This window comes from Odocoileus virginianus, chromosome 31, assembly GCF_023699985.2.
Source record: "Odocoileus virginianus isolate 20LAN1187 ecotype Illinois chromosome 31, Ovbor_1.2, whole genome shotgun sequence".
Classification (NCBI taxonomy): domain Eukaryota; kingdom Metazoa; phylum Chordata; class Mammalia; order Artiodactyla; family Cervidae; genus Odocoileus; species Odocoileus virginianus.
The window spans coordinates 380,140-401,892 of record NC_069704.1 but is presented as its reverse complement, the minus strand read 5'-3'; the positions used below and the strand labels follow the sequence as shown (position 1 = coordinate 401,892).

The 21,753-nt window shown below is 45.0% G+C and overlaps 1 long non-coding RNA gene across 10 annotated transcripts; it reads right to left on the bottom strand.

Moving 5' to 3' along the window:
* Positions 1-8,831: 8,831 nt before the first annotated feature.
* Positions 8,832-20,976, bottom strand: LOC139032377 (uncharacterized). 10 transcript variants are annotated; one of them, XR_011484899.1, is made up of 7 exons: positions 20,457-20,974; positions 20,084-20,141; positions 18,360-19,670; positions 15,033-15,118; positions 14,335-14,404; positions 10,469-14,250; positions 8,832-9,020 (listed from the first exon to the last, which is right to left on the bottom strand). It is a non-coding gene; the product is annotated as an uncharacterized lncRNA (long non-coding RNA). The 10 variants fall into 10 exon arrangements; XR_011484900.1 differs by having other exon boundaries at positions 10,469-15,118; positions 18,360-18,468; positions 19,608-19,670; positions 20,457-20,976; XR_011484896.1 differs by having other exon boundaries at positions 10,469-12,860; positions 13,195-15,118.
* Between the last annotated feature and the right edge of the window lie 777 nt (positions 20,977-21,753).

Here is a 21,753-nt window from a genome sequence, read left to right as displayed (position 1 = left end):
GTTGCTGTGGGCGGTCTTTCTCTAGTTGCGGTAAGTGGGGGCTTTTCATTGCGGTGGCTCCTGCTGCTGCGGAGCACATGCCTTAGACCACAGGCTTCAGCAGTTGGTGCTCAGGCTTAGCAGTCGTGGCTCCCAGACTCTAAAGCACAGGTTCAGCAGCTGTGGTGCATGGCCTTAGCTGCCCCATGCACGTGGAATCTCCCTAGACCGAGTCAAACTGGTGTCCCCTGCATCGGCAGGTTGATTCTTAACCACTGGGCCACCAGGGAAGTCCCAAGAGGAGATTTTAAGCTTGACTCTGAGGAATCCCTCTGCATAACTTCAGTGCAAATGTGTGTGTTGACTGTTATATTTGGAAAGACCCCTGCAGGTGGGAGAATGACATGTTTGTGCACGCCAGTGTCATTGCTTTAAGAAAATCAGAACAAGCAGTAAAGCATGCCCATGGCAGAGGGTGTTGAAACAAAGTGGACGTGCAGTCAAAATGTGCTTCTGTGATTGGCTGAAAATAGGGTGTCCAATAATTAATGTAACATGTTCAAAAAAGAAATGTGACTGAGTTCATATTAGCAGGCAAAATTTGGGCAAAAACAGAAACAAGGCAAAAATGTATAAAACTAGCATGAACAGGTTTTGCTAAGAAATAAGCCACACTGCATTTCCGGAAGTGTCCCTGCCCCTATATTTACCCTGAGTCCTGCCCCCCAGCCCCTCAGCTTAGCCCCCACCCCGCGTGTGTTTCACACAATCACAGAGAGACGTGTCTTCTTCTTTTTCTTTCTACACATCTTGGCTCACTTAGTACAGGAGACAGGGATCAAGACCATCCCCAAGAAAAAGAAATGCAAAAAAGCAAAATGGCTGTCTGAAGAGGCCTTACAAATAGCTGTAAAAAGAAGAGAAGCAAAAAGCAAAGGAGAAAAGGAAAGATATTCCTGTTTGAATGCAGAGTTCCAAAGAATAGCAAGGAGAGATAAGAAAGCCTTCCTCAGTGATCACTGTAAAGAAATAGAGGAAAACAATAGAATGGGAAAGACTAGAGATCTCTTCAAGAAAATTAGAGATACCAAGGGAACTTTCCATGCAAAGATGGGCTCAATAAAGGACAGAAATGGTATGGACATAACAGAAGCAGAAGATATTAAGAAGAGGTGGCAAGAATACACAGAACTGTACAAAAAAGATCTTCATGACCCAGATAATCATGAAAGTGTGATCACTCACCTAGAGTCAGACATCCTGGAATGTGAAGTCAGGTGGGCCTTAGGAAGCATCACTACGAACAAAGCTAGTGGAGGTGATGGAATTTCAGTTGAGCTATTTCAAACCCTAAAAGATGATGCTGTGAAAGCACTGCCCTCAATATGCCAGCAGATTTGGATCACTCAGCAGCGGCCGCAGGACTGGAAAAGGTCGGGTTTCATTCCAATCCCAAAGAAAGGTAATGCCAAAGAATGTTTAAACTACCACACAGTTACACTCATCTCACACACTAGTAAAGTAATGCTCAAAATTCTCCAAGCCAAGCTTCAGCAATATATGAACCGTGAACTTCCAGATGTTCAAGGTGGTTTTAGAAAAGGCAAAGGAACTAGAGATCAAATTGCCAACATCCGCTGGATTATTGAAAAAGAAGAGAGTTCCAGAAAAACATCCATTTCTGCTTTATTGACTATGCCAAAGCCTTTGACTGTGTGGATCACAACAAACTGTGGAAAATTCTTCAAGAGATGGGAATACCAGACCACCTGACCTGCCTCTAGAGAAACCTGTGTACAGGTCAGGAAGCAACAGTTAGAACTGGACATGGAACAACAGATTGGTTCCAAATAGGAAAAGGAGTATGTCAAGGCTGTATATTGTCACACTGCTTATTTAACTTATATGCAGAGGACATCATGAGAAATGCTGGGCTGGAGGAAGCAGAAGCTGGAATCAAGTTTGCCGGGAGAAATATCAATAACCTCCGATATGTAGATGACACCACCCTTACGGCAGAAAGTGAAGAGGAACTAAAAAGCCTCTGGATGAAAGTGAAAGAGGAGAGTGAAAAGTTGGCTTAAAGCTCAACATTCAGAAAACTAAGATCATGGCATCCAGTCCCATCACTTCATGGCAAATAGATGGGGAAACAGTGGAAACAGTGGCAGACTTTATTTTTCTGTTCTCCAAAATACTGCAAGATGGTGATTGCAGCCATGAAATTAAAAGACACTTGCTCCTTGGAAGGAAAGTTATGACCAACCTAGACAGCATATTAAAAAGCAGAGACATTACTTTTCCAACAAAGGTCCATCTAGTCAAGGCTATGGTTTTTCCAGTGGTCATGTATGGATGTGAGAGTTGGACGGTGAGGAAAGTTGAGTGCAGAAGAATTGATGCTTTTGAACTGTGGTGGTGGAGAAGACTCTTGAGAGTCTGTTGGATTGCAAGGAGATCCAACCAGTCCATCCTAAAGGAGATCCGTCCTGGGTGTTCATTGGAAGGACTGATGTTGAAGCTGAGACTCCAATACTTTGGCCACCTCATGTGAAGAGCTGACTCATTGGAAAAGATCCTGATGCTGGGAAAGATTGAGGGCAGGAGGAGAAGGGGACAACAGAGGATGAGAAGGTTGGATGGCATCACCAACACAATGGGCATGGGTTCGGGTGGACTCCGGAAGTTAGTGATGGACAGGGAGGCCTGGCGTGCTGTGATTCATGGGGTCACAGAGAGTCGGACATGACTGAGTGACTGAACTGAACTGAACTTGCCCACTTAGTGACACTCCCTTTCTGTCTCACAACTCAGAGTATTTTCCTATGTGGGCACAACAATTTGTTGGACTTGCCTCCGACATACGGACATGCAGGTTACTGTCGGTGTTATGTGGATTCAGCGAGACAGTCAATAACGCCATGTGTTTGCATTCTGTGTCATGGAGAGTCATCCTCAGGGGAAGTTCCTGAAAGAGGGATTGCTCAACCAGAACACAAATGCACATGTAATGTTGACAAATGTTGCTGAAGGCTACTTCATAAAGGGGGGTAGCAGCTTTCTTTCTGCGGGTCTTTTCCCCAAGGCCTCACATAGGGGCAGCCAAGACTAAGAGACCAATGGCAACTCGCTCTCAGACGGTCCGCGTTTCTCAGGTGGTGAGCGAGCCTCGTATCCTATATCTTCGCTGCCACGTCCTCCTATTAATAGCAGCTTTGTTGAGATACGACCCACATACCACGAAATCCACCCTTCAAGCTGCCCGATCCAGTTTGCTTTGAGTGTTCTCACAGCTTGCCCCCTCACTGATGAGGGTGTTTCCATCAGCCCACCGGCAGGCACTCCTTACCTCTCCTCCCTCCAAGGTCCTGGCCACACCAAGGCACCTCGCTCTCTACAGAGGGACCTGATCTGATGGCCAAGAGCTGTGAGTCATACATCTCTGCGACAGGCCTCTCCTGCCTGGTTTATCCATGCTGCAGCTGGCAGAAACACTCCATGCTTTTTATTGTGGCATAAGATCCCCTTGGACAGAATAACACATGTTATTTGACCATTAGTCATTTGTTGAGCATTTAGGTTGTTTTCCCACTTTAGGTACTCTGAGTAATGCCTGTGTGCTTTTGTGGACATACGATTTTAATTCTCTTGAACAGATACCTAGGAATGGAAGTACTGAATCATATGGCAACAAGTTTACTATTTTAGAAAAAGCCAAAGCTGAGCTGTTTTTCCAGAATGGCTGCATTTTACGTTCTCACGAATGGCTGCATTTTACGTTCTCACGAGCAAGGATGAGGAATCCGGTTTCTCCGCATCTTTGCCAGTGTGTATTTTTGTCTTTTTGTTTTAGCCTCCAAATGTTTTGATGTGCATTCCCTTGATGCCTAATAACATTGAGTAGCTCTTCATACGTTCACCGAATAGTTATATATCATATTTAGAGCAACCTCCTCTCACATCCTTTGCCCATTTTAAAGAAAATGTATTACCTGATTTTTCATTTTTATTTGCAGCTATTATTCATGTATCCTGGATAAGATCCCCTTATCAAATATGTACTCTGCAAATATGTTGTCTCATTCTGTAAATTTTTACTTTCTTTAGGTGAAGAACAGATTTTAAGTTTTTTTAAAAAATTAATTAATTTATTTTAATTGGAGGTTAATTACTTTACAACATTGTAGTGGTTTTTGCCATACATTGGCATGAATCAGCCATGGGTGCACATGTGTCCCCATCCTGAACCCCCCTCCCACCTCCCTCCCATCCCATCCCTCAGGGTCATCCCAGTGCTCCAGCCCCGAGCGCCCTGTTTCATGCATCAAACCCGGACTGGCGATCTATTTCACATATGGTAATATACATGTTTCAATGCTATTCTCTCAAATCATCCCAGCCTCGCCTTCTCCCACAGAGTCCAAACGTCTGTGTCTCTTTTGCTGTCTTGCACATAGCGTCATCATTACCATCTTTCTAAATTTCATATATATGCGTTAATACACTGTATGGTATTTTTCTTTCTGACTTACTTCACTCTGTGTGATAGGCTCCAGTTTCATCCACCTCATTAGAACTGATTCAAATGCATTCTTTTTAATAGCTGAGTAATATTCCATTGCCAGGGGAAATATCAATAACCTCAGATATGCAGATGACACCATCCTTATGGTAGAAAGTGAAGAGGAACTAAAAACCCTCTTGATGAAAGTCAAGGAGGAGAGTGAAAAAGTTGGCTTAAAGCTCAACATTCAGAAAACTAAGATCATGGCATCGGTCCCATCATTTCATGGGAAATAGATGGGGAAACAATGGAAACGGTGGTAGACTTTATTTTTCTGCAGATGGTGATTGCAGGCATGAAATTAAAAGATGCTTACTCCTTAGAAGGAAAGTTATAACCAACCTGGATAGCATATTTAAAAGCAGAGACATTACTTTGCCAACAAAGGTCCATCTAGTCAAGGCTATGGTTTTTCCAGTGGTCATGTATGGATGTGAGAGTTGGACAGTGAAGACAGCTGAGTGCCAAAGAATGCTTTTGAACTGTGGTGTTGGAGAAGACTCTTGAGAGTCCCTTGGACTGCAAGGAGATCCAACCAGTCCATCCTAAAGGAGATCAGTCCTGGGTGTTCATTGGAAGGACTGATGTTGAAGCTGAAACACCAATACTTTGACCACCTCATGTGAAGAGTTGACTCATTGGAAAATACCCTGATGCTGGGAAAGATTGAGGGCTGGAGGAGAAGGGGACGACAGAGGGTGAGATGGCTGGATGGCATCACCGACTCGATAGACATGGGTTTGTGTGGACTCCGGGAGTTGGTGATGGACAGGGAAGCTTGGTGTGCGTGATTTATGGGCTCGCAAAGAGTCGGACATGACTGAGAGACTGAACTGATATTCCATTGTGTATATGTACCACAGCTTTCGTATCCATTCGTCTGCCGATAGACGTCTAAGTTACTTCCATGTCCTGGCTATTGTAAACAGTGCTGCGATGAACATTGGGGTGCACGTGTCTCTTTCAGATCTGGTTTCCTCGGTGTGTATGCCCAGAAGTGGGATTGCTGGGTCATATGGCAGTTCTGTTTACAGTTTTTTAAGGAATCTCCACACTTTTCTCCATAGTGGCTGTTCTAGTTTGTATTCCCACCAACAGTGTAAGAGGGTTCCCATTTCCCCACACCATCTGCAGCTTTTATTGTTTGTAGACTTTTAGATGGCAGCCATTCTGACCAGCGTGAGATGGTACCTCATTGTGGTTTTGATTTGCATTTCTCTGATAATGAGTGATGTTGAGCATCTTTTCATGTGTTTGTTAGCCATCTGTATGTCTTCTTTGGAGAAATCTCTGTTTAGTTCTTTGGCCCATTTTTTGATTGGGTCGTTTATTTTTCTGGAATTGAGCTGCAGGAGCTGCTTGTTTATTTTAGAGATTAATTCTTTGTCAGTTGCTTCATTTGCTATTATCTTCTTCCATTCTGAAAGCTGTCTTTTCACCTTGCTTATAGTTTCCTTAGTTGTGCAAAAGCTTTTAAGTTTAATTAGGTCCCACTTGTTTATTTTTGCTTTTATTTCCATTACTCTGGGAGGTGGGTCATAGAGGATCCTGCTATAATTTATGTCAGAGAGAGTTTTGCCTATGTTTTCCTCTAGGAGTTTTAGATTTTCAGATTTTCATGAAATTCTGTTTAAAGACCACAGAAGCCACTCGGCCTCTTTAACCTTCTCTCTGTGTTATATACAGTATATTACATACTGTTATTGTTTAGTTGCTAAGTCGTGCCCAAGTCTTCGTGACCCCTTGGATGGTAGTCTGCCAGGCCCCTCTGTCCACAGGATTTCCCAGGCAAGAATACTGGCGTGGGTTGCCATTTCCTTCTCCCGGGGACCTTCCTGACCCAGGGTATTATATATATATATCTGTACGTAAATGCTGGATTTCTAGTCGGCTCAAATTGCAGACCTCTTTCTTTCTCTCCTTCTTCCACGTGCCCAGGTTTCATGGCCTCCCCTTCCTTCCTACTTCCTTCCTTCTTTCTTTTTTGTTATGAGGGGTACTCTGGGGATGCAGGCTCCAGTCCTCACGTTTCTGAGACTCCTCCTCTCAGAGGTCAGGGCCCTTGTCGCTGGCGATCGCTGTTTTTCCGGGTTTAAGGGGAATGGATATGAGAGGGGTTTGAGTCGCCTCTTTGCTGCGCCCTCTGACGCCGAGCGCCTCCCTCACCCCCGAGGCGCCTGTCTGCGCTGGCAGCGGAGGCAGCGCGTCTGAGGGCCCCGGTGGACGCTGCTCTCAGTGCGAATGTCCGCCGGCTCGAGGGTCGCGCCCGCTCCCCCTCACTGAGCAGCCCCTGATGGCTGTGGGCGCACGGGCTGCCAGCCTTGTCCCTGTTCACTCCAGAACTGGGTTCAGCACCTCTGGAGACGAACGCCCAACGGCCACAGAACAAGAGTTGCTCCTGTGAGCAGCTTCGATCACCACACATCTTGCATTCAAGGAAGGAGATTCACCTTGAGCCCCATAGACATGGCCCAAGGCTCCTTTGAGGGAAAGTCCAATCCCTACTGCAGTCCATGAATGCAGTTGCTGAAATCCCTGACCAGGCGGCTAGGTCTGCAGCGGGCTCAGGAAGGCTCAGGAAGGCTCAGCAAGCGCAGCGTCTCGGGGACTCCCCTGCAGCAGCGGCAGAGCTGGAGAGGCTTTGCTTCCCGTCCACTGAGAGGCCTTGTCTTCTGTGCTGTGCTCAGCCCTGCAGTGTGTCATCGGATTGAGTCTGGGGCTAAACCAAACTTGCGTTCCTGGAATAAATCCCACTTAGGCATTGTGTTTAATTATTTTCATGTAACTTGTTAAATTGCAATACAAATTGAATATTTTTGGTTGTAAAAAATTGTCGGAGATAAACAGACCCTTCATCAAAGAAGAAATATGAATAACCAATAAGCATGAAAAATTGTATTATCATAAGTAGTCTCAGATATCAGATACAATGGCAGACCACTATACATATTTATAAAGTTGTTAAAAAATACATATATCATTGCTGATCAACAGCTGTTGATAGAGGCAGTCCTAGGTACAGCATTAGGGTCTTTTCAAGAGTCAGTTCTTCGCATCAGGTGGCCAAAGGATTGGAGTATCAGCTTCGGCATCAGTCCTTCGAATGAATATTCAGGACTGATTTCCTTTAGGATGGACTGGTTGGATCTCCTTGCAGTCCTAGGGACTCTCAAGAATCTTCTCCAACATCACAGTTCAAAAGCACTAATTATTCGGCACTCAGCTTTCTTTATAGCCCAACTCTCACATCCATACATGACTATTGGAAAAACCATAGCCTTGACTAGATGGACCTTTATTGGCAAAGTAATGTCTCTGCTTTTTAATATGTTGTCTAGGTTGGTCATAGCTTTTCTTCCAAGGAGCAAGCGTCTTTTAATGTGTAATATTGAATAATAATAATGGTTGAGTAATAAATGATAAACACAAAGATTTATCTATAACAATACTCTGAAATATTGTGTTTATTTGAAAAACATAGTTGGAAATAATAAGAGTTAGTTAAATACATTATGTTTTATACACAGTAACACCAGGTAGTCACTACAAATGATATGGTTTCATGACATGTAGTGTCATTCACATTATATTGCTAAGATATCACTTATAAAACAGTATGTATAATGTTGTAGAGTGGATGTGACCCCAAACCCTTTGTTGAAGCCCTGACCCCAGGTCCCTGAACATGCATAGGGGGGCCCATGAGCAGGTGGTGAAGGTTAAGTGAGGTCATAAGGCCAGAGAAGACCCAGCTGCCCCCACCCGTGTGAGGACACAGCACGAAGATGGAAGTCGCTGCCCTGCTCGGACGGGGAACCAGCCTGGCTGGCACCTTGATCTTGGGCATCCAGTCTCCAGAACTGGGAGAAGTGAGTGTCACCCAGTCTGTGGAGTTTCGTTATGGAAGCCCAAGCTGATTGACCATATGATGCCTTCCACTTTCCATTTTTCTAAAGTGAAATCTGTTTGTAGGAGAGGGAACAAGTACTACCTGAAACTTTCTCAGAATTGTGGGATTCTTGCTAAGTTTTGTTTCAATGTCTCTCTTTATTTTAAATTGGATGCACAAATTTTTCAATGAAAGCACAATAGTTTTTAAACTAGAAGCAGGGAATAAAAAAAATAAAAACTTGGCCAAAGTCTTGAGTTCTGAATAAAAGAATCAAAGAATGCTCCTTCACAGTGCTTCTAGGGGACTGTATAAATCAGTTTCCGGGCCTCTGCAATCTAAACATTATAAAAGTAAATGTAACATTAATTTATTTGTGCCAGAATAAATGTTAGAAAATTTAAATCTTATAGTATTTTATTTTTTAAAAGACATATACACATATACAGACATAATAGAGGATTCTGAGAAAGTGTTTTGTGAAGAAAAAGAAATAAACAAAAACCATTGCAATCAGGTTCTTAAAACATCTGATAAATCACTTTCATGTAAATTTCATCTGGTGAATTTAGAATGGTGATACTGCAACTGAAAGGAAACATGAAAACACAGGGTTACAACCAAGAAAAACCTTCTGCTGCAATATATTATAACTACAGATACGTATTTACACACACGCATTTAAAGGGCTTCCCACGCGGTGCTAGTAGTAAAGAACCCTCCTGCCAAAGCAGGAGACGTAGACACAAGTTCAGTGCCTGGGTCTGGGAGATCCTCCGGAGGAGGGTGTGGCAACCACCCCAGTATTCCTGCCTGGAGAATCCCGTGGACAGAGGGGCCTGGGGGGCTACAGTCCATGCAGGTGCAAAGAGGTGGACCGACTGAAGCGACTTAGCACGCACGCATGTGCTTAAAACTTACACATGCATTTATGTTTAACGTTAATGCACGTTAGCGCTTCCGAAACAGCAGGACCGATGCTGCCAGCATCCCCAGTGGTGCCCCCAGGATGGAGGCAGCGCAGACACAGGGCCGTTGGGCTGGGGTCTCTCAACAGAGACACATGGGTCATCGGCCGGAGTGAGACACGAATGGCCCTGAGAAGGTCACGTGTCCTTGAAGTTGCGCTGACTTTCAATGCATGGTCGTATTTCAATTTAAATAACATTCTGATGGGTGCTTCCATTGATTTTTAAGGCAGAACAATGCAGATAATAAATGAGTTTTCATTTTTGTATTCTTAGTCAGGAAGTCAATACAGCAATCTCACAGAATTTTTTAAAATAAATTTCAACATATTTCTGTGAAATGGAAGGTAGATGTAAAGTAAGTCATGTCTGCAATCTGTCAAGTGTTTTACGATGATGTCTATGTCATTTTAGTCATAACATTTGTGCAAAAATCACTTAAGCTGCGCAAACCACATGCTTCTGATGAATAAAGGCATATTTGCCAAAACGCAAGTGAACTAATTAGAAATTCTTTACGTCCTGCTTTTCAAATCCTGCAGAGCCTACGCATCACCTGTGGATCTTTTCAAAACGGGTCCCTGTGCCCCGAGCTTCCCGAAGACCTTGGGGTGTGTTTTATGCTCTTCACCCACTCCCTGTCCCAGGGTCACCTCACCACCTCTGCTGAGGGGTGCCCCCCAACCCCGTAGCTGGGCCTCTGCTCACGCCTGCCTGGCCTGGTGGGGTTCTCCAGGGCGCTGACGGCCCCACCTGCGTAACAGCGCTTCCAGAAGCTTCCTTCTCTCTTCTGCAATTGGGGACCGACTTGCTAAGCCCTCACTCTAGGGCTGAGCCACAGGTTCCCTATCCTAATCGCCCTGCTTTCTAGGTCCCCGTGTTGTGACTTTCCCCGGTTACAGAAATCAGACTCCACTGTAGCAGCTTAGGGGGTGTCTGCCCTCCTGAGTCCACCGTAGCCTCTTGTCCGTCCATCTGTCTGTCTGCGATTCCCGCTTCAGCCCGGCGCCTGCCTCAGCGGTGCTGGCGGCCTCAGGCTGTTCCGTTAAAAGCTCACCCTGCGCTCACCTCCAGAGCCCGCTCCCTCCAGCTTCTGTGTGACGCAGAGCTTTGCGTGTTGGCAGGGATTTCAGTGCCTGAGCACAAGCGGGACCTTTCAAAAGACATAAAGGTGGCCAGTTAGCAGGAGGAGTGAGGCGCATGCAGACACACAATAAAGGAAAACGTATCAGTTAGACAAGTGTAGGGCTTCGGGAAGAAGCCAGAAGAGCCCTGTGTATCTAGAACAGTATGCAGCTAAGCATGTTTTCTCTGCTTAGGGCTTTATTACCACTCCAAAGAGTACAGGAAATAAATTAATACTCAAATGTCACTTCTTAGATAAAGTCAGTAGCCAGTGTGAAAAAGTTCTAACACATTCTCTCAGATGCAGCAAGGAGCGTGGCCCAGAGCACCGGCTGCCGTGAGTCTGCGGTCTCTGGGGCCCCCTCGGCTCTGCCCAGTCCATGGGGTCCTGCGCATCTTTCCCGTCACCTTCTCTGGCTTAGTGCCATCATCTGCGAATAACAACAGTAGCATTTGCCGCCCTGGAATTCTGAAAGGATTAAGCACCTCTGTGTGCCTGGAACAGATACTGCGCTGAACGCCCGTCACCAGATACTGCGCTGAACGCCCGTCACCATCTCTGCTCACCACCCCCTCCTCAGACTGTTGACCCGCCTGCCCCCCAAACGCGCCGCCGTTGCTGAGGCTCCCCATCTTCTCAGCAGACAGCCTGCCTCCTCACTCGCAGACTAATCTACTGGGCACCTCGGTGATCGGCTCCAGGCCGCTCACCCATCCCAGGTGAGAGGCCCCCTGGTCCAGGTGAGGGGCCTCCGCTGAGCCCGAGGTTCGTCGCCTCTGCTTTGCCTGCAGTTCCACTCCGTCAGGCCCCGTGTCTGGGTTTTCTCTACGCCCCACCCCGCAGACAGATGCTCCTCCACGGCTGCAGGTCTGACCAAAGCTATCCTCCACGTCTCCCTCTCTGGACTCAGCATGGCCCCCCGAGCTGTGGGGCCACGTGTCTCTTCGTCTCAGGCTCCCAGGAGGATGCACTGCAGGTTTTTTGTGGGACATCCCACATCTTTTCAGTGTGTTCCTGACACTTAGCCCTGCAACGCTTTTGTCGTTATAACTCTCAAAAGTCACACCACTAACTTAGTGAAAATCTATACCCAGCTCTTGCCATGCGTCTTTAGGGGTCAACAGAGGTTCTGTGTTACTTACCTGTGCATAGCAGATAGCAAAACTGATACAGAAAAAGAAAAATAGACTGCATTTCAACTAGCAATGAAATGGGGACAGCTGCAGCCCTGGGTCAGGGCAGCCTTCATCTCCTGCTGTAACAGCAGGCTGCCTGCTGGCTGTTCCTGCTCTGGGCTCCTGATCTAGGGCCTGTGTTCCTGACGGCAACCAATGAGCAATCCTGAGACATTTAGTCTGGGATCTTCCTGTCAGGGGTGTTATTTGCTTGAAAATATCCTTCATTTGTTTTGGTAGTGTCAATTCAGGCAATGCCAATTTTTTGGAACAAAATATTAGTTTTAAAGTTGGCTTAAAAAGTGCAGCTGCCAGCTTCATTAGACAGTAATAAACTAGTAAGATTAGGATTGCCAGCTTAGCAGGTTTTATCTCCCTCAATTTTCCTAACAGCAGTGGGTGGTGTGGAGGAGCAGGTGCCCTGCGCTTCCTGTGGGAGACCAGGGGTGCGTTGAGGGAGAGTCCAGAGGGGAGGGGATGCGCAGGACATGCTCCAGCTTAAGGCCAGCGATCGAAACAACACTAGAGTCACTCAAGCAGCTTATTGTGACCCAAACTGTCTTCTCCTAAGGTAAGAAAACAGGGCAAATAATTTAGGATAATTTTGTATTAAAAAATGCTTAGTACAAGAAGGTGATTATACTTAGAGTATTGCAATCATTCAAAGACTCTGCCCTCCAAAAGCACCTTATCACAAATGATACGAGGTCAAGGTCTTCCTGTCTTTGGAGTTGGAGGCCAGTGGGGAATATTCTATTCCAAGCAAATCTTTCTCTGCTCACAAGACAAGTCATTCCTTTTAAATGCGCTTGGTGACTGTAATGTATTTTTACAAAGAAACACAAAAATCTTTGAAAACTGGAAGACTGTGCATCTATTCACAGCCGCATGCCCACAGAACCCAAAATACCCACAGTATCAACTTCATTAAGAAAGCGGAGCAGAAGCAAAACAACTTTAAACAAAATCATTCGACGCAGGAAGTCCCAGCTCGTGAGGCCTCTAATGAGTCTCCTGATTGAGCTTCTGCGCCGAGGCTCCGAGCTGCAACAGGCGCCAGAGTTAGACGTGGCAGCTGCTCCCGCTACACTCCATTCACGGGAAACCACACTTGGGCTGATTGTTGCTCTCAATAACTGTGAGATCACTGTGGAACCAGCTTGGAAAAAATAGCAAAGGGAAATTTAGAAAAACTGTGCATTAGCTATGGTATACATTTTGGAGAAATTGTATATTATAACTAGAAATTTCACTATACCTATTAATAAGCCAAAAGCTAGAGATGCAAGCATAGCTTTTAACAGACATTTAAATCCTGAAAGATGGATTACCGCTTTATTTTCTATTCTTTTAACTTCTTGAAAGTTTTTTTGGAAACTATCCATGCTTCTTATACAAAGGAAAGAAAATTAGAGTTTTTAGAGACCAAGTTTGAAATAGGACAAATGGGGTAGTTACAGACAGAGAAGAGAGTGGTTTTGATGTGGACTCACCACACAGAAAGATGGTAATTATGTGTGGACATGAAAAGATCATTAGCTTGACTGTTGTAACCATCTCACCATGTGTATCAAATCTTCATATTGGACACCTTAAATATACACAATTTTTATTTAAAAACATACAAATACATTTTTAAAGTAAAAGAAGAGTGAACGTGTTAGAGAAAGACTGGGATTCATATCTGTTTACCTTAAACAATTCACTTATCTTGTGGTCAGATTCATTTTCTAAATAAGAAAAATTTTACTCAATAAATATATTAGCTGTAGAATAAACATAGGGCAAAATCATCTATTTCTTACAGAGAATTCACTAAAACACATTTTGAATATGTTATCCATTGATTATTAGTTTGGTACCATACTAGTAAAGAGCACAGGTATTACTTTCCAAACAAAGGTCTGTCTAGTCAAGGCTATGGTTTTTCCAGTAGTCATGTATGCATGTGAGAGTTGGACCATAAAGAAAGCTGAGCACTGAAGAATTGATACTTTTGAACTGTGGTGTTGGAAAAGACTCTTGAGAGTCCCTTGGACTGCAAGGAGATCCAGCCAGTCCATCCTAAAGGAGATCAGTCCTGAATATTCATTGAAAGGACTGATGCTGAAACTGAAGCTCCAATACTTTGGCCACCTGATGTGATGAGCTGACTCACTGGAAAAGACCCTGATGCTGGGAAAGATTGAAGGCAGGAGGAGAAGGGGACAACAAAGGATGAGATGGTCGGATGGCATCATTGACTCAATGGACATGAGTTTGAGCAAGCTCTGGGAGTTGGTGATGGACAGGGAGGCCTGTCATGCTGCAGTCCATGCAGTCACAAAGATTCGGACCCGACTGAGAAACTGAACAATAATAACCATACTAAAATAAAACTGGCACAGTATTATTCGTATCAGGCATGGTTTTCCAGAGAAACAGAATCAATAGGATATATACACACATACCTATTGCATACATGTATGTGCACATGCATGTAAATGCATGTATAGGACTGCTGCTTTTGGTGTGGAGGCTGAGTATCCCCAGGTATTCAGTCTGCAGGCCTGAGAACCAGAGAGCTGACGTGTTGGCTGCTGCCCCAGCCTGGAGCCAGGGAAGACTGGGTCGCAGCTCAAAGAGCATCGGACCTCAGCACAGCAGATCCTCACTTGCTCGTCTTCTGTTCCGTCAGGGGCCCACGAGGCTGGGGGCTGCCCCCTCCACAGTGGATGGCAGCGTTCTCTATGCAGTCTACTGACTACACCCTAACAGACGCACCCATAGTAGCATTGACCAAGTATCTTGGTGCCCTGGAGCCCACTCAAGTTGATACATAAATATTAACCATCACAATCGACATATAAGTTAGTACCTTCAACTGAAATTGGTAATAAGTAATTTCCTAAGTTTTCCAAGACTGCCGCTTTCTGCTCCATCACCCAGGCTGCTGTCCACTGCCTGCCCTGTCTTCTGGCAACACACGCACAGCTGCAGAGACGTGGCCCGTCAGACCCGAGACCCCGCACTGGGCGCGGGCACCCTCCCAAGAGGCAGAGCCTGGGAGGAGGACCCGCTGGCCTGCAGAGGGTGCACCTTGGCTGCCCAAAGCTGGGCAGCTCTTCCCATCACAACTTCCTCACTTACGTTGGGGTGGTAATAAGATGATACTTAGCTTCCTTAAAACTTCACTATTTTAGTTTATTGTCTTTCTTGTTCAGTCCTGGAATTGGGATCTTTGTTATTTACATGGAAGATCTTTTCCTCCCAGAGGGGCCTTGATTGACAGGCCATTCTTCTTCATGCTAGAGAATCAGAACCCTGAATCACCAGGTGTCAGAAATCATACCTATACTATTCCAAAGGATAGTGTGTTCCTTGAAGACCACAGGCAGATTCTGCTCATCTCCACATGTCCAGCTCTTACACAGGTTCCTGGAAAGTAATGCATGTTTATTATATGTATTACTCTTGTTACAAGTAATACATGTTTATTACATATATTATATTAATATAAATATAACATTAGTATTGAGTTAATATGTGCTCCTTTGGCATTGAAGCATTTTATATGTTTCAGTATTTTCTAAATAGATATCAAGTTTTTATTCAATGAAAATTAAATGTCAATATTTTCATAGAAGGTAAATACTTTTATTTTTCTTTGGGAGTATCTACAAGAGAGTCATGAAGAATATTTGAAATGGATAATTTGGCTTCTACAGACATGGGAAGGACTGCTCAGAAGAAAATGGATCCAACTTTTATCCTCTTCATTATTAGACTCAAAAATCAGATTCCTGTGTGAAGATGCATCTGAATGTTTGGGGCTCCCCAGGTGGTCGAGTGGTTAAGCGCCCACTCTTGGGCTTCCCTGGTGGCTCACAGGTAAAGAGTCTGCCTGCAATGCAGGAGGCCTGGGTTTGATTCCCAGATGGGGAAGATCCCCTGGAGGAGGAAATGGAAATCCACTCCAGTATTCTTGCCTGGGAAATCCCATGGACAGAGGAGCCTGATGGGCTACAGTCCATGGGGTTTCAAAGAGTCAGACACGACTGAGTAACTTAAACTAGAGATGTTTGGCAACATTAAGACTGTTATCGTGGGTAAAAAACAAACAAACAAAAAAACCCTCCCAAATATACATGAAAGTGGTTGTGATCTTTCAGTTCAGTTCAGTTCAATTCAGTCGCTCAGTCGTGTCCGACTCTTTGCCACCCCATGGACTGCAGCATGCCAGGACTCCCTGTCCGTCACCAACTCCTGGAGCTTACTCAAACTCATGTCTATTGAGTCGGTGATGCCATCCAACCGCCTTATCCTCTGTCGTCCCCTTCTCCGCCTGCCTTCAGTCTTTCCCAGCATCAGAGTCTTTTCAAGTGAGTCAGTTCTTCACATTAGGTGGCCAAAATATTGGAGTTTCAGCTTCAGCCTCAGTCCTTCCAATTGACATTCAGGACTGATTTCCTTTAGGATGGACTGACTGGATCTCCTTGCAGTCCAAGGGACTCTCCAACACCACAGTTCAAAAGCATCAGGTCTTTGGTGTTCAGCTTTCTTTATAGTCCAACTCTCACATGCATACATGACTACTGCAAAAATCATAGCTTTGACTAGATGGACCTTTGTCAGCAAAGTAATGTCTCTGCTTTTTAATATGCCGTATAGGTTGGTCATAACTTTTCCCTCAAGAAGCAAGCTTATTTTAATTTCATAGCTGCAGTCACCTTCTGAGTGATTTTGGAGCCCCCAAAACTAAAGTCCGTAATTGTTTCCACTGTTTCCCCATCTATTTGCCATGAAGTGATGGGACCATAGGTCATGATCTTAGTTTTCTGAATGTTGAGTTTTAGCCAACTTTTTCACTCTCCTCTTTCACTTTTATCAAGAGGCTCTTTAGTTCTTCACTTTCTGCCATAAGGGTGGTGTCACCTGCATATCTGAGGTTGTTGATATTTCTCCTGGCAATCTTGATTCCAGCTTGTGCTTCATCCAGCCCAGGGTTTCTCATGATGTACTCTGCATATAAGTTAAATAAGCAGGGTGACAATATGCAGCCTTGACACACTCCTTTTCCTATTTGGAACCAGTCTGTTGTTCTATGTTCAGTTCTAACTGTTTCTGACCTGCATACAGATTTCTCAGGAGGCAGGTCAGGTGGTCTGGTATTCCCATCTCCTTCAGAATTTTCCACGATTTGTTGTGATCCACACAGTCAAAGGCTTTGGCATAGTCAATAAAGCAGAAGTAGCTGTTTTTCTAGAACTGTCTTGCTTTTTTGATGATCCCATGGATGTTGGCAATTTCATCTCTGGTTCCTCTGCCTTTTCTAAATCCAGCTTGATCTTTAGGATAATGCAAGTAGTTATAAAATAATGTCTACACAAGAAAATTATTATTTATTACATAGCAAAGATCAATGATGAACCAGACAATTTAAAATATCTTTAAAAATTGGGAAGTGGATAGACTAGTACTGGGAAATTTGAAATGCTGGCCCCAGAGGAAAAGAAAATGGCATATCCTGGTGTCCAGCCCAACATGTGAAGAGCTTGGCTGTTAGCAGTCCCATCCTCACAATAAGAAAACAGCTGAATAATTTGAAAATAACAACTATTTAGATTCTTTGGAGAACTGAGGTTTCAGGGCAGACCACCCTGAAACCTGAAGAGATAGATAGGCGAGTGCAGAGAATGACAGCGTGAAACAGAAGCCTTGGAGCAATCAGCCAGCAGGAGCGCTGAGCAGCTGAACGATTTCTGGAGCTCGAGAGTGGACGCACTTGAGAGACAAGAAAAGGACCAGGTCATCGGAAGGTCCCCAACTTCCCAACGTTTCACCTCCAGGAACTCTGCCAGGTCCTTAGAGTGAAGATCGGAGAACACCCGCTCATGCTTCAGCCAAGGGAGGGGAAGGGGCCGTCTGAAACGTGCCCGGAGTATCCGCCCTGCTTACGAGCTTGCCTTCAGGGGATCCTCGTTACCAAAGACTAACCATCTGAGGCTTTATCAGAGCGTAACCCAGGAAAGTTATCCTTCAGAAGTGAAGGAAAAGTAAAGACTTTCTCGGACAAAGAAACATGGATTTGTAGAAGTAGGTCTGCCTTGTGAGAAATATTAAAAGAATTTCTGCAGAGAGAGGAAGGATATACAGGACGGAGACTCAGACCCACATAGAGAAAGGAAGGCTATTAGAGAAGGAATAAATGATGATAGATTTAGGATCTTGAAACCAATCTGCACGACACTGTAATGAAGGATACATGACATTGTGTGCCAAAACCCATAAACACAGAGAGTAACCATAATACAAACCGTGGACTTTGCTTAATACAAATGTGTCAGTGAAGACTCACCAACTGCAACAAATGAGCCTCACTAACACAAGACACCGCGAACAGGGAAACAGGAGGCGCGGGGTGAGGGGGATATACTGGGGCCTCCTACACCCTCTGCTCAATTCTCCTGTGAACGTAACAGTGCTTTAAAAAATAAAGTCCCTTATTTAACAGAAAAAAAATTCACATAAATGGCAACAAATAAAGGGCATCTCTGCTGTCCCCAGACTAATCTTTCTCAGATTTATCAACCCAGTAATTGCCATCCCAGACAATACAAATACAAGTGCAGCTTCAAGAGAATGAGCTTATGTTATCGCCCTGCCTGGTAATACTCACCATACACCTGATGTCTCTGTCTATGCCGCATGTAGACATGCATATGCGTGCACTGGATTCAGAGTCAGCATACTGGGAAACAGAGCTATGGGATCTTTACGTGATCTCTCTGGAGGATAAAGAAAGAGAAGAGGGCTGGTTTTATGACTGTGAAACCTTCATCTTTCTTAGCTGAATTACACTTCATGTCTCTGTCGTCAGGGGCTTGCCAAGGGGGTCTGGTGGAACATTTGGAGATTATTAGACTTCAGAAACTAAACTATAAATTTGGCCTCATCACTTGCTGAGATGACAGATGGGGCTCAGCCACACACATCATTCTCCCTGCATCAGACTACTACTGCTCCTCTTTATAATTCTATGAACTTCAAAAAGTGCTTTTAAGAGCATGAAGCCTGGTTACACTCACAAAAGCCTCCAAGCTGCTTCATCATCGACTTTGAGCCAAGGGCAAGTGAGGATAGAGAATCTCTCTGTGTGGGGACAAGCAGAGTCTGAGCTGGGGGCCTGCTGAGACTGGGAGGTGGCCCCTCACAGCGAAGGGAAGACCTTGAAGCGCACTGATGCTCCCAGAACATTCCCTCCATTCATGCAAACAGCTCCCGGGCATTTCAGAAACATGCCCACAAACGCTGCACCTTGTAACAGCAATACAGAGCATGAGGGCCTCCAGCCCAAAGAAAGATCAAGGATTCACTCATCATAGCTGATCTCTTCAGCTTAAACCGGAAGAAAGGCAGCCATAGTCTCTGGCATACTGTCCTCTGTTGCCAAGGCATCAAGCTTTATTACGGAAGCACGTGGACCACAGAGCCACATGAATCACAGGATCACCGGACCCGGGGACAACATGGGCCACAGAGACCACAGACCACAGCTCTCTGCCTTACGACCAGGAGTGAGACGGGGAGATTCAGCTGTTTTGATTTTTTTTTCCTATCTCTATTCTTGTTGCTGTTTAATTTTTGAGTGTAACATTCCAGTATCTTTCTAATAATGAGTTTCCCAGGATGAAATGGACTGCCTTGTGCTATGTTTCCCTTATCTTTGAGCCACAGAGGACTCTCCTGATGATCAAGTGTCCAAGTCAGTGGAACAGGGGTGCAGACATAGAATGTGCATTTTGACAAGATCACAGGCGATCCTCAGGCAGCTGGGTCAAGGGTCCTATGTTGAGAAAGTCTCCATGGGAAGCATCCAGACACTTCACACAGATGCCCAGCTGCAGGGTGAGGCAGGCTTCCATACCATCCCTTCTGATCTACAGATTCTAGGGTTCATTGCTCAGATCTCTTCTGTGGGAAGACGAATCTGTAATATAGGTGCAAAATAGATAGGTACAGAGCTCACAGGAAATGGAAAGACCACTTAGAAATCTTTGAACTCTTCCAAGTAAAACATCATGCATCCCTGGGCTGGTCCAGGGGGATAAAACTATGCTTGTCTACTTCCTTCCTTCTAAGTCTGAACTGATCACACGAAACAATTATGAAATGTTAAGTAATTGACATTATTAAGCCTGTCCAGATTTCCCACAATTACTAGATTGTCACATGGTGTTCTTTGCTATAATTAACTAGCAAAAAATTTAAATCAAATTGACAAAATAATTAGTCTATTATTTTTCCTTAGAAATTAATCATAGCTCAGTGATAAAATAATGAAACACAGGATTATAGGACTTGGATTAAAACTCAGTGACATAGGAAAAATTAACAACTCACTCTTGAGTGCTCAGATGACCAGAGACATATCCACTGTAACCCCGTTTAGATGGAATGCCTATTGAAATTATAAAGTATGATAAGGAAGTCAGAGTAGGTCCCACGCTATTTGGGAAGGGCCTGAGGGTGGTCCCAGGCTGGGGGCTGCTCTGACGGAGGTGGCTCAGCTTTCAGCCACTCTGCCTCCTTGGAGGAGGAAGTCCTTGCTTGTTGCTGTCTCCATGGAAGCAGCACAGCCCAACCGGAAGCATCCTGTCCTCACCCCCGTCTCCCTACCCCACCACCCAGAACCAGGTTGTTATGACATATACAGTCAACAAATTTGATCATGTTAAGTCATCAGTATATTTCTGGAATGTCCAACTGTGCTTACCGCTGGCTTGGTGTCCCAGGAGAGCTTCACGGCTGCTCACTTTGAACCTGGACCACTCAGAGCATCCCCTGGGAGCGCAGGGCACCTGTGAGCACCGCAGCGCCCACAGTCAGCACACCCGCTGCCTGTCTGCATTCACTTGCATCTCCAGCAAAGACCAAGCTTCTTGGCTTCAGTTTTGATGCACCATGTGGTCCTGTGCTGGCTCCAGGGGAATTCCTGCTGGGAAACTCCTTTAATTTTCCAAGGTCAGTCTTGTCCCCTGGACATTGGCCACAGGTCATCTCAACTATTCCAAAGAGTCTAAAAATTGGAGGCGTCTTGAGAGAGTCAAGACCTTCCAATCATATTCTGACTCTAATTGCTCTGGAGAATTTCCCATTTCCCTACAAAGACAGCATGTGGAATGTGGATGATCTGCCATCCCTTCGAGCAAAACTGGAATTAAAGAGCAGATTTATCTTTGCCATTTTCTGAAGTATCATATTAAGCTTATGAAAATCGACGTTGAAAAATGACACACATTCGATAAACACGCTAAGAGCGAGACAGAACTATGGGTGCACAGTCGGACGCTGATGACGCGAGGGGGCGGTGAGCATTGACCTTTCCGGCAGAGATGAGGTCACGGCTGTGGAAAATCATTTTGCTCTTCCGGCCGTTAAAATAAAACTCAACAAAACTTCTCCCAACATTTCTTTCTTCGGCTCATGCCAGTGACCTGACTGCCAGTTGCTGAGTGGCTGAGGCAGCGCTCATTTTGCAGTTGTTCTTGGGGACTGCTGTGTGTCAGGCATGGCGCTGAATCCTGGAGAAATGAGAAAGATCACTAACCTCACAAACTTGCTTTCCTCTCGAGGAGACTGAAGGCGAGTTCAGAGTTGAGAGCAACTGTGGGTGATGCCATGAAAGTGATTCACACCATCTGTCGTAATGGCACAGTTTGGAGGTCTGTTAATATTAATTCAGTTCAGTCGATCAATCGTGTCTGACTCTTTGTGACCCCGTGGACTGCAGCATGCCAGGCTTCCCTGTCCATCACCAACTCCCAGAGCTTACTCAAACTCACATCCATTGAATCGGTGATGCATCCAACCATCTCATCCTCTGTCATCCCCTTCTCCTCCCACCTTCAATCTTTCCCAACATCAGGGTCTTTTCCAATGAGTCAGTTCTTCACATCAGGTGGCCAAAGCTTCCATAAGCCTCTTATTCTTATCCATCAGAGGGCAGACAGAATGAAAACTACAATCACAGAAAACTACCCAAACTGATCACATAGACAGCAGCCTTCTCT